Here is a 12,108-nt window from a genome sequence, read left to right as displayed (position 1 = left end):
GAACAATCAGCAAGGTCAGTGACACAGGGAACATCTCGGTGAGCTAAGGGCTGTGGTCACCTCTCCTACATTCACATCTAGGAAAAGGAACTGCAAACTCATCTTTACTTTCTCTCCATTAGGTTTCTAGTTGGCTTGTTGGTAAATGGGAGTGTGGAGGGACAAGGACCTCCCCAGCAGGCTGCAAGTCCTGCTTTCAAGCCTGGGGATATCAGTGAAACAATCCTGGCCAGCTTCTGTGGACCTGGGGTTTGGCTCAAGCAGTGGAGCTGAGGCTCCAGGGCTAGCAGGCTGTTTGCTTCTTGATGAATGTCAATGATGATGAAAATGTCAAGTGACATTTTCATTTTCAGTTATGTGCCAGTGCTGGCACTGTGCTCCCCACCTGCAGGGTGAAGGTGTCTGCAGGCCTGCGTTGTTGTTTCTTCTGTGCTTTCTTTCCATGAGCTGCTGGCAGTTGTGTCCATGTCCTTCTTGAGTATATCGGGGAGACCAAGGGAGACCACCAGAGGGTTGTGGCGACTGCAAGCAGAGGGGCCCATCAAGCCTGCCTTATAACCAGTCTCAACTCACAGCCACCGGCAGGCTAAATTTTGAGGTTCTTGGCACCTGCCAATGAAGATAAGCCTTAGAAGGATGTAGTGGGTTAAACGTGACCAACTGCTTGGCAATGGGAGGAGGTTTCATCATGCTATAGATTTTGAAATGTTATGCTCTTCCTGCATTGCGGAAGTAGCAATGTTTAAACTGTTAAATCTACTTTCTGCTTTGAGAGCAGGTTTCTCCTTTCTATGTGAAAAGATACAGTCTGGGGAACATAATTGCAGGCTGCGCTGTAGAAAAGACGTGTCAGATGCAAGGGATGTGAAGAACAGCCACAGGAGAAGTTCATCTTTCTGGGACAGAAGAGCTCAGTGCATCTCACAGTCCTGATAGTAGCTCAGCTGAGGCTCCTCATGTTGCAGGAGCCGCCAAGTACATGCAGTTCACACAGGCAGTGTGTGCTTCCACACTAGAGCGAAGGCAAATTAACTACTGCTTAAAAAACTACTGGGATTGGGCCCCCTCAAAAACTTCTGCTGCTCCTCTTTCACTCCAGCTTTTCCTCCTGCCAGCTGCCTGCATCCACCTCCTGCTATGAGTGTCAGCCACTTGCAGTGTAAAGCCCGCTTGACCCTCCATCCTGCCAAAATAGAAGTGGGTGAAGGTGAGAGATGGTGTAAAAAAGGTAAGGGTAAGGAACAAAGCTGGGGATTAGGGTCTTCTCATTCTGCTAGCAAGTTGCAACTGTTTTCAAGCTAAGGAAATCACAGGTTGTTTACTGGCATGAGAGTTAAACTTGATTGACAAAGATGTGGAGGCACCAGCTGAGGTCTAGGGAAGCAGGCAGATGGGAATGGTGCTCAGAAATTACTGTTGTCTTGTTGGGGAGCGCTTATAGCATCAGAACTTGCCAGGCTGAAGGATGACTTTCCTCAGCTTGAATGACATAAACTGAGACTAGGCAAAATACTGGGTTTGATAGGTTAGGAAAAGCCCTGTAGTAGCTTTGAGATATTTGTTTGGGTAGTTATTTTCCACCACAGTGATTTCTCTGATGCTGAGTTGGGACCTGAGCCTTCTCTCCTTGCTGTTTCTTTTCCAGAACTCTAAAACACTGCTATTCCTAGGAGTGGCTCCTGCTTTTGGCCACATACCAAAAGAACCAAAGGGCATAAGAATTAGTGGGAAAGGGCTTATCAACAGCAAAATATGACATTTGAAATGTTACTTCTGTGTTTCATTCTTCATGAATTAGATTTCAGAGAATTGGGAAGTGCTAGTGTGTGACAGAAGAAGGAACATATGAACAAGACCAGTGAATGTTCTTTTTTATCCATTGATCTAATGTGGCTTAAAAATATCTGCCTGTTTCCTTTCTGTACTTACGCATTTTGTGTGATGCAGTTCAATGGCAACACTGATCTGGAGTTAATGCATGGAGAAGTCCTCCTGGAAGGAGGAGTGGGGAGGGGCTGCAAGAACGTCTACTGCTGGCCTCCCCTCTTCCAGCTTTGCCCTTACCCCATGTGCATACTCAGACTTGCAAGGGAACAAAGCCTTTGGAGGAGGCCACCAAAGACACTGCTGTGCTGTGGTTAGCCCTCTAGTGTGTTCCCACAATGGCCCTCATCTGGCAGAAAGGACAGGGCAAGCAATTGACGGCAACTGTGAGGCAAACGAAGCTTCTAACTGTGAAACCTCTTGCTCTTAAAACTGAGATAGCATTTCAGATCGGGGAGAAGATGGTCTGTCACTGATCTGCCAGATACATGGCTGCACAAAGCTGCAAGACAGTATAAGAGGATCTGACTTGGGGGAAAAAAAAACCAAACATATTTGATTGGTGATATGTGTCAGACCACATGTTGTCAAAAGTCAGATGAAAATTAAGAAAATCATAACTCCAAGAGACAGAGGGAGGAGTGGGAATAAGGATCCTGCCCCTACTGTAAGTCCGGTATTGTTGTGGTCCATAGCTCTCCAATGAGAGTGGCTCTGCACTACCTCTGAGCAGACACTTCTGCTTGGAGCAGAGGAGAAAATAATTCTTGCACTTTCATTCTGTATCAAAGACTCCTTCACTGTGTTCCACCACAAGCCCTCAGCAGCAGGAGCGCATGACAGCTTCTTGTTTGACATGCATGTGGCAAGAGTGTAAGCTCAGGGATCAGGCTTTGTGTCAGAGCAGGCATTTACTGAATGTGGGAAACATGTTGATCTTCAGTCTGTCAAAGCCGCCTTTCCGCTGTAGTAGCTGGGGAGCTGTAAGAGGCAGAGGAGTGTGAGATCTTTTTGCATGCTGTTCAGTCATCTGCTTGCAGTGAGACTGGTGCTTGGGAAGTGAGATGTTGCCTATCCCATCCTTGGTCTCTGGAGCCTTCTCATTTTTTCCACTGAATATCGCTGACATGTCAGCCGCTTTGATGTAACCTAGCCATGCGTGGCTTAAGTTATCTTGAGTATGATAGTGAAACCTGTGAGGCCATGCTTGGACTGACACAAATGTGTCCAGCCATAAATGAGGCTGGTATGAGCCGTGTGCTTTGGCCAAGAGGAAGCAAACCAAAAGAACTGATTGTATTCCTTGCTGAAAAAGAGGCAGTTGTATGTGTGAGTGGTGGTAGAGGGAAATGAGGGTAAGCATAATCCCCAAGTTCAGGAACTGGCATGTGAAAAAAAACCATAGTCCAGTAGTAAGGATTACTACCAGCGTAGCAAAGGTCATTGCTATCATCAAGAAACCAAGGCTGCAGACATATGTGAACTGGGATCTCCAAGAAGCCAACTAACTTGAGTTCAGTAAATGGGAAATGAGATAAAGTGTGTAATTAGTTTACCAAGGCTATCTTATGCCAGGCTATCATACTAAGTTTATTTTGGTAATTGACTATGTAGACAGGGGACTTCAGAAAGGCAGTCCTTAAGGCGCTACTGGCAAGGCCATTAAGCTGGAAAAAGAGGGGATTAATGTGAGCATTGTAAGAATTTACCTAAAGAAAGGATGTCAAGAGGTTGTGCCTCAAGGGAAGTGAGAGTAGAGTGGAAAGAGGTTATTAGTGATGCTCCTCGATGGGGTGATCTTGTTTATCCAGCAGGAAAACAGGCTCTGATCAGATTGGGTCAGATTTGAAGGGCCAGTCACTGCAGAGATTGCAGTGACTGAGGGCTTCAGCACAAGAAGAGCTGATAGCACCAAGGACTGAAATAAGATGAAATTCAGCAGCATGAAGTGTAAGCTTGTGTGTGCAGAGAGTAGGTGTAAAATATTTTGCTCCCAGCTTGATCTCTGCCATTCAGAAATTACAGGTGAAGGGGAATTTTGATTGATTGATGGTGAGTTCTGACCGTAGCATAACCGAGAAAAAGAAGATGACCATAGGTGAGATCTCCCCATTTGACTTAAAGGCAATTTGGGGTGACTATGGAGGCACAGGGACCCTGCAGTAGGCATGCAGGGTGGTTCTGGGCAGCCCTACCAGGCTGACAGAGGACAGGGCAGAGAGAACCAGGCTAGGAATAGAGATAGCTGTGTAGGGAGAGACCAAAACGGCATGGCCAGAGGTGTGCAGAGACATGGCTGCTGGGTGGGAGAAGCTCCATGGCAGTCACATCAGGGTGCTGATGCTGGGAAATACACGGTGCCAGTGTCTCACCAGGGCATGGGGACAGCAAGTCCAAGCCTGCACCTCTCTGCCGAGCCCACTACAAATCCACACTCACTCAACAGGGCTGGTGATACCGGCTGTCCACTGCTAAGTGTGCCACCTTAGCGTGGGGAGGATCTTTCCTGTGGCAGCAGGGACAGGGCTGAGTGCTCAGAACTATTCCAGACAGGTTTGCTTCAGGCTTATTTGCAAAGGTTGCTGGTGGTGCTTGCAACTTTCTAAAAGTCCTCGTCACAGTCCTGGCATGTGAAAAAAACCACAGTCCAGTGGTAAGAATTTCTACCAGAATAGCAAAGGTCTTTGCTATCATCAAGAAACCAAGGCTGCACATATCTGTAAACCAGGGCTCGGCTGTGGGATGCCAGAAAGAGAACCTGTGTATAGTTAGGCATGGGCAGCACACCTGCTGAACAGGCTGAACACAGCACCTGTGCTGTGGGATCACTTTGTCTCTTCTCATGGCTTTTCATGAGCACATTTAGATCTTGGATCTCCTTTCAGTCTTCACCCTTTCCCAGTGCCTGAAGTGGAAGACAAGATATATCAACGAAGGAGATGATTTCAACAGACAGGCTCACTTGGACCTCACAGCAAATGGATGGTGCCTCTGAAAGTAGGCATGACCAAGTGAAAGTTACTCGTGTCGCAAAGATCTGAGGATTTCCATCAAAACAGTGTGATGCCCATGTAAAGGGGAAAGTCCCATGGCTTGCACTTACAGAAAATCACTCTTAGGTTTGAAGGGAAAAGAAACAAACTAAAGCTGGACACCACATCTAGGTTTGAGATTCATATGTTTTCAGGTTTGGTTCTTGTTTTAGGCTTTGGGGGCTTTTGCTTTTGTTTGTTTTCTCCTGAACTCCCCCTCCCACCTTCAAATGTCAACCTGTCAGGTTTCTGGAATTGAGTCCTTTTGAGATTTGCTTCCCGAAAGCCCTGAATTTGCACTTCCCATGTTGCCATCTGATTTGTGTGTACACTAGAGTGATCTGTGTCTGCAGATACATCAGCAAGGACAGATACATAGCTGTTTCTAAATAAGCAAATCTGCCAAAAAGTGTTGTGTTTGGCAAGAAAAATACTCCAACATCAGGAGTGGCAAGTCTGCAGGTTGCCAGCACAGCCTTGCTACAGATGGAGGTTTTGGAGGCTTTCTGTACTGATCCCTCTACTGAGCACAAGTAAGCTGAAACCAGGTAATGCTTTTTAACGCACGTATGGGAGTATTTTTCCATAGGGTTGGAAAAAGCAGAGTCCTTAACAATGCCCTTCTCTGATCCTTTAATTTCTTATTGCAACACAGAAACGAACCAGAGCCCTGTAAGGATACAGAGGCACAACCTCAGCGCAAGGAAAAAAGCTTCTTATTTTCTTACTGGTAATCTTAGATGGATGTTTCTCTTTTTTGGTGGATTTTTTTAAATAGATCAGTCTAAACTGTATCTGGTATATAAAATTTCATCCCAGCAGAGCTAATGCTTTTCAAATGAAGCCTAACCACAACCAAAGTGGAGGATAACAATGCCTAGCAGCACTGATTACAGGTAGTGCTTTCATCTCTGCTTTTAACAGAGGGTATAATTCTGCTCTTCAGGCATGATTCCTATTGAAATCAGTGTTGCATTACATGTACAAATCTGTGTCAAAATGGTGTTCATACTTGCAAATACTGTGCTTGTCCCGATGGGGAAATGGCAGGTAGGAAACTGAGCTGCAAGGCAGCAGCATGCTCATTAACACCTCATTTATATGCTCTTAGTTGGCATGGAGGGTGATTTGCCCTAGTCAATTCTCAAAGACAGGAGAGGTCCGACCACAATGGTATGGGTGAAATTATACACAGCCGTCAGGGCTGATTCAAGAACTGGGTTTTGCCAGCAGGGACCTGCCCCTTCTTTCTGCCCTCAGACAACTAGATCCTGCTGCTGACACTGGTTCTTGGGCTCATCTGATATTCCAGTGAACTGATGCAACTCACAAAGATGGCCAAGAAAAGCAAGTTGATTTTATTTATTTTCTTTGCTGGGTTAGCATGCTGAACCAAATTCCAAGGGGGTACTGAGGGATAAGTGTTCCAGGGTGAGATCCGTCCATCTCTCTGATCAACCCTATGGAAGTAATTCTTGGGATTTTAGCAAGCTTGCATCTTAGAAACCAAGGACCATGTGAATCAATCATGGATTACTAAAATCAAAACAACACTCTGACATGCAGAACTCACTTACAGCTTGTCAGCCCTTAGTGAGAAATTCCTCAGGCTGGCAGGACAAAGGCCCAGCTGACCTCATGTAGAAGGCAGATCTAAAGAGCCATTTCTCAAACATGCTTTTTCAGACCTTGATTCATTCATTTGACACATATATTGTCATATTTGCACATCATCACAGTGACACATACATTTGAACATTTACTTGCTTACATTTAAACATTTACTTGCTTACATTTACACTATGTCAGTTTCTCGTTGTCGCTGTGGTTTTGTGATTAGGACAGCTCGAACTTCCGTGGACCTCTGCAAAACCTCTAGGACCGGAGTCCTTAGACCTTGCCTCCATGCAGTTCGTTCTGAAGCTGGCTCGGGGCTATATACTTTTTTTCCCTAGTGAATGCAAGGGTAGGCTCCATTCCCCAGGTGACACAGAGCAATGCTGTCCTATCTGGATAGGAACCAGGTTGAAAATCATCTTGTCCATGATGCAGTCACTTGTGCCAAATAGCAAAATGCCTGATTAGGCAGGCTTTTCAGGGACCTGGCTGTCCTCAGCTGCACTCCAGCACTGCTAACACCCAGAGCAGCAAGCGCAGGTGCCCTGCCTGCCAGGAGAAGCAGGGCTCCAGCAGCCTTCTGAGGCAGGAGAACAGGGCAGGGAGCATGCTGTAGACGTGCATACCATACAGAGGTTAGGCAGGTCCTTTTTCAATGTTTGGTCATTGTTGCATTTAAAACTCTTCTGTGTAATAGCACAAAAAAAGGGAAAATACAGCCCATGTGCTGCATTTCAGCAGTGTCTACCTGATCGCTCGCCTGGTGTGTCAGTCAGTGCTGCTGCATACAGTGCCACGTTCTACCCACTCTCTGTCCTGGAGCTACAGTGAGGGTAGACAGGACAAGGCCATCTCAGCCACAGTAGTGCTCCCCCCAACAGAGCTGCCATGCCTTGGCTGCCTAAGCTGCTTGTGAAACTGGACCAAGGCTCTCAGACTCTTCTGAGCCAGCAGAAGCCTACAAAGCAACCAGCACAAATAGTAACATACAGCAAAGTGCAGCCAGCAACTGAGTTTCAGCCACCCATACGCTGAAATAGCTGGTGCAAAACAAAAAAATCAGCCCATGTCTTCTTCACAACCTGCTACTGCTGAGGACTGTGACTTCCTGGCAGGGAGAGGCCTGTTCTTCTGAGGAAAAATAGTTTGTCTGCTGCTCTGTCTTCACACACTGGTATGGAAACCATGGGAGATTGGGGGTCTCCTTTCCGAGAAGATGAATCACCTCTGCTCCAAGGAAAGAGCTTTCAGGAACTACCCTGGAGGGGTGGGTGGAGTGGGTGGATAAGGGCAGCTATGACTGCCAGCTTGCACGGTGGGCAGTGATCCACTCACTCTTTCCTGTGTGGACCACGTGAGCATGCTGGACTTCTGCATGGTGGGTACACAAAGAGTGATATCTCACAACAACAGTGTACAGAGATCAGGTGAGTCCCATAGAGCAGTTTGCATGGCATTATCTGTCCAGCACCAAGAAGTGCTGCGTGCCCTAGGCATTGCTGGACTCTGCTTCCAGCTGGGCACTGTTCATGTGACACTTGTTCTGTCTCCAGCACACTTTGATAGCAGTGGGTGACTCTGCCTTGGTTTTATGATGGCAGAGTTTGGCCCTTCAGATTTCTGAGCTAAGGAATCTACGGATTTGACTAGCTGAGTGATAATGGGAAACAGACTTTCTCTGGTAGCTTGGATGTCATCTGATTGCAAAGCTCTTAGTCTTCTGAAAGGCCTGCCACAGCATACCAACCACTCTTGAACACCAGAGAGCCACTCACCTCTGGAGCATGCATCACACTGGATGGGCTGCAGAACAATGGTGCATCAAGCCTGCCCGGAACACTGTACAGGGGAAGGGGACAAATGCTGGCTCTGAACCCATCTCCCAGGTTTAAAATGGCTTTTACAGGTCCAATGAGGACTTCCTTGGGCCCAGGGTAGTGGAGGAGCACAGTACCTAGGGGATAATGCCAGAGGAGGGATCCCCAACAAACACGTGCAACCTATGCTGAACACAGGGAGAGGACTAAACCCAGCATAGGACACTGCCCTACGCTTCCTCATTCAGTTGGCCCAAACACCACTGCACATCAAATACCAAGCCCCCAAAATGGGCCATCACCCAGCAGCATCTTGGGATTAAAGTAGTTTTAAGACCTCTTGGTGAATGGGACACAAGAGAGGGAGGCTCTGTCCCATGCTCTGAGGGGCTGGTGCCATCTGGAAGTAGGTTGTACGAGTGAAATCTGCCCTTGTTTCCTGAAAGTCGTCTCCCCCGGCCCGTTTCATTTTTTTCTGTAAACAAGACCATACTTGGGCTCTAATCTGTGTTGAGATGAAGCATTTAACTTCTTCAAATCTTACCAGCTTTACAATTTGGAGGTTGGTGATGGCTAGGGGGAAAAATGAGAACGAGAAATCTCTTGAGCTGTGGGGGTTTTGTTATTGTTATTTTCCTTTGTAAGATGAAAGTGATTTTCTGTAACCTGAAACTGCTGGATTTTCCTCTTCCCCCACAGAATTTTTTCTTTTGTTATTGACATTGTGTAGGAGACAGTCTGTCTTTATGCGAATGACTTAACTTCTCAGGATGCTGGACCCTCTTTGGTAAGGCTGCTTTCTGCCCTTCTCTTACAGGATACCTCTGGTGAACAGGTAACCTCTGGTGTCAGCTGAATTTGGTTCATTACTCTGTATACCTTGTATTCCACATGCTGGTATTGGAGCCATCAAATGCTGACAGGACGAGAGGAAATGACCTCAAGTTGTGCCAAGGGAGGTTTAGATTGGATATCAGGAAAAATTTCTTCATTGAAGTGGTCATCAGGCACTGAAACAGACTGGCCAGTGAAGTGGTTGAGTCACCATCCCTCGAAGTATATAAAAGACGTGTAGATGTGGTGCTTGAGGGTATGGTTTAGTGGTGGACTTGACAGGGTTAGATTTACAGTTGGACTCTATGATCTTAAAGATCTTTTCCAGCCTAAATGATTCTATGAATCTATGAAAAAGACTTCCTTAAATGTTCCTCTGTTTTGCGATGGGATCGTTTCTCTGTCAAAGATGTTTTTAGGACATTTCTGCACCCATTTTTTGGTGATGTACATGTCTGGAAACACATCTTGTATACTTCACATTCAACCTCGACATTCAAGTTGGTCAGAGGGACTACAGGAGAAATCTAGCAGCGATATATTTGAACAGCCTTCCCTTTGAGTGTGAAGGACTTATACCACAAGTGCTGATTACTGAAATTAATTTCCTTTACATAGTGCACAGGCTGCAAAATTTCACTTGTCTTTTCTGCTTTTTTCCTAATATTTTTTTGTGAAAGCAAAGGAAAATTTTGGTGTGTGTGATGCTCTCACATCTTCCTCTTTTCCACAATTGTTTTTAGCAGAATTTAAACGCCTTTTCTTATTAAAACAAAGTTCCCTTTTCAGGCTGCCGTGCTTCTTCTACCCATTTAAACATGTTTCTGGAGCACTTTAGGTGAAATGCTGAAAGCCTATTAACGTGTGCAAGAAAACTTATTCCTATGGGGATTACTCTGTGAATTAGTGGGTTTATAGTACCTGCTACAGTGCTCACACAAAGGAATCTCTTCTGAACTGTGACTTCAATATGTATGAGTCCTTCAACTTCATTAGCATCCTAAGGATGCGTAATACTGACCAAGAATCAAGGATATTGCTTAGGGAAGCTTTAAGTGATGGAAAAATTATGACTTCCGCCTATGATCAAAGCTGAACAAAGCACTTGGCTTCTACACTCTCTCTGTTATTGCAGTCTCCTTGCAGTCACAGAGTTCTCCGAAGGAGAAGATACCAAGAGCTGTGATACCTAGAAAAAGAGAAGGAGCTCTGACTGAGAATAGCATCCGTGAGATCAGCTGCCTAGGATCTAAAACCTAGGCAGCCTTAATGAAGCAATTAGCTGCTCTGGGTTTCTCTGTGGGTAAAAAGGGTATGATGCCTCCTTGCTAGAGGCTGACAAACTCAAACACTTCACTTGAGACTGCTCATCTAAGAGCAGGTTTGAACCCCAAGCCAGAAATGCAGATGTGACTGTAACAGGCTGGAGCTTCTTTCTAGTTGTAATATGCTAATGGCGGAAATAGTAAAAAATAAAATAAAATCTTGATTTTAAAATGAAAGTAAGGCAGTAAACTGTAGAGCTATTACAGGGTTGCCTGTAGCTCTAATAATGCAGGCCCATCTGACTTGCAGAGAGGTACAGTCCTGGTTTGCCTAAAATGCTGCACAGGGACATGCAGGGACAGGAGGATGGATCACTGGCCTGAGAGCTGGGACTATAACGTGGAGAAACAGTGGATGAATGACTATAGTCATGATATTTCTCTCTTCTCCGAGTACCATGAAAGCACTTCTGTGCAAACACATGTATTTGCAAACCATGCTGGTGGCCCTGTTCAAAAATGCATGAGTAGAGTACAAACATACAGGATTTAAATCAGACCCCAAATCACCAAACACATGCACTAGAAATCCCACCACAGAGAGACACGGAGTCCCAGTCTGACTCAATGGCAAACTCATCTCTCCCGTTCAATACAGAATGACATTGTTCTCTGCAGAAAAGTTGTAACCTGTTCTTGTTTTGCCATTTGATTTCTTCATAGAATACCACCTAGTTAATTATGTTAAAATAAAATGCTGATTTGTATTACAATTACAATAAGCCTGATTCAACTCTACATCAGGTACATCTATTCCTTCTAATCCAAGGCAGCTATGATGAAGAAGATCTGGAGCAACATAGTGGCGAATCATTTCTGATAAGAAGGATATATTTGCTTTAAATCAAAGTAATTTAAATCAGCAAGCCAGAAATCTGCATTTAAATAAATTATTTTAATCTTGGATTGCACTTGCACTTTATTTTTGTTCCTTGAAGAAAATCAGGTTTTCATTGGTATGTAACCTTCTTGTTGTGATTACGACAGCTAAATATACCCCCCTGCTCTATACTGTGGTTTGTTTTATTTTGCAGGAGGCTGTACAATATCTGTACAAACCTACACCACTTAGCACGTGTTTACTTCCTTGGGCTCTTATTTACCAAGCAGGGTTTTTCTGTCTAGTATTTGCTTCAGACTGTTTTTGATTGACCAGTCGGGCTCATAAGAACTCTGCCCTTCCAGGCTTTAGAGCAAGGGCAGCTCATGCCTCTCCCCTGTGCTGCCTAGAGCCAGGGCGAGCCAGGGAACAGGGGGAAGGGGCTGGCAGTGAGTCCGTGGGCACGGGTTGGGTGCCTCGTGGAGGAGGAGGATTTGGGGCTGGGAAAGCAAGTGCTTCTTCCACACCCCCTCCACCAGGACTGACAGATTCTCCAGAGTCCATTTGGTCCTGGTGACGTGTTCAGTGGCTGCTCCCTGTCCGAGTGCTTGACCGTGACAGCTGACACATGCAGCTTATGTGGTCTTTCTTAAATTTTCTTTCTGTAATTGAACTTGATGTTTTGCTTTTTTTTAACTTCAAATACGATTGCATATAATTATTCCCGCAGTATCATCAGGTGTTTAACTTAGTTGCGTTTTAAGCACCAATTTGGGAAGCCCCACCAGAGCCAATGCTGCCTTACACTTGATACCTGCTGGCAGAGGCTTTTTCTACCC

The 12,108-nt window shown here is 45.5% G+C and overlaps 1 protein-coding gene across 3 annotated transcripts in view; it reads right to left on the bottom strand.

Moving 5' to 3' along the window:
* ADPRH (ADP-ribosylarginine hydrolase) overlaps positions 1–12,108 on the bottom strand; it is a 69,044-nt gene that overhangs the window by 19,534 nt on the left and 37,402 nt on the right. The window lies entirely within an intron of this gene.

This window comes from Cuculus canorus, chromosome 1, assembly GCF_017976375.1.
Source record: "Cuculus canorus isolate bCucCan1 chromosome 1, bCucCan1.pri, whole genome shotgun sequence".
NCBI lineage: Eukaryota > Metazoa > Chordata > Aves > Cuculiformes > Cuculidae > Cuculus > Cuculus canorus.
This window is presented reverse-complemented; position numbering and strand designations above follow the sequence as displayed.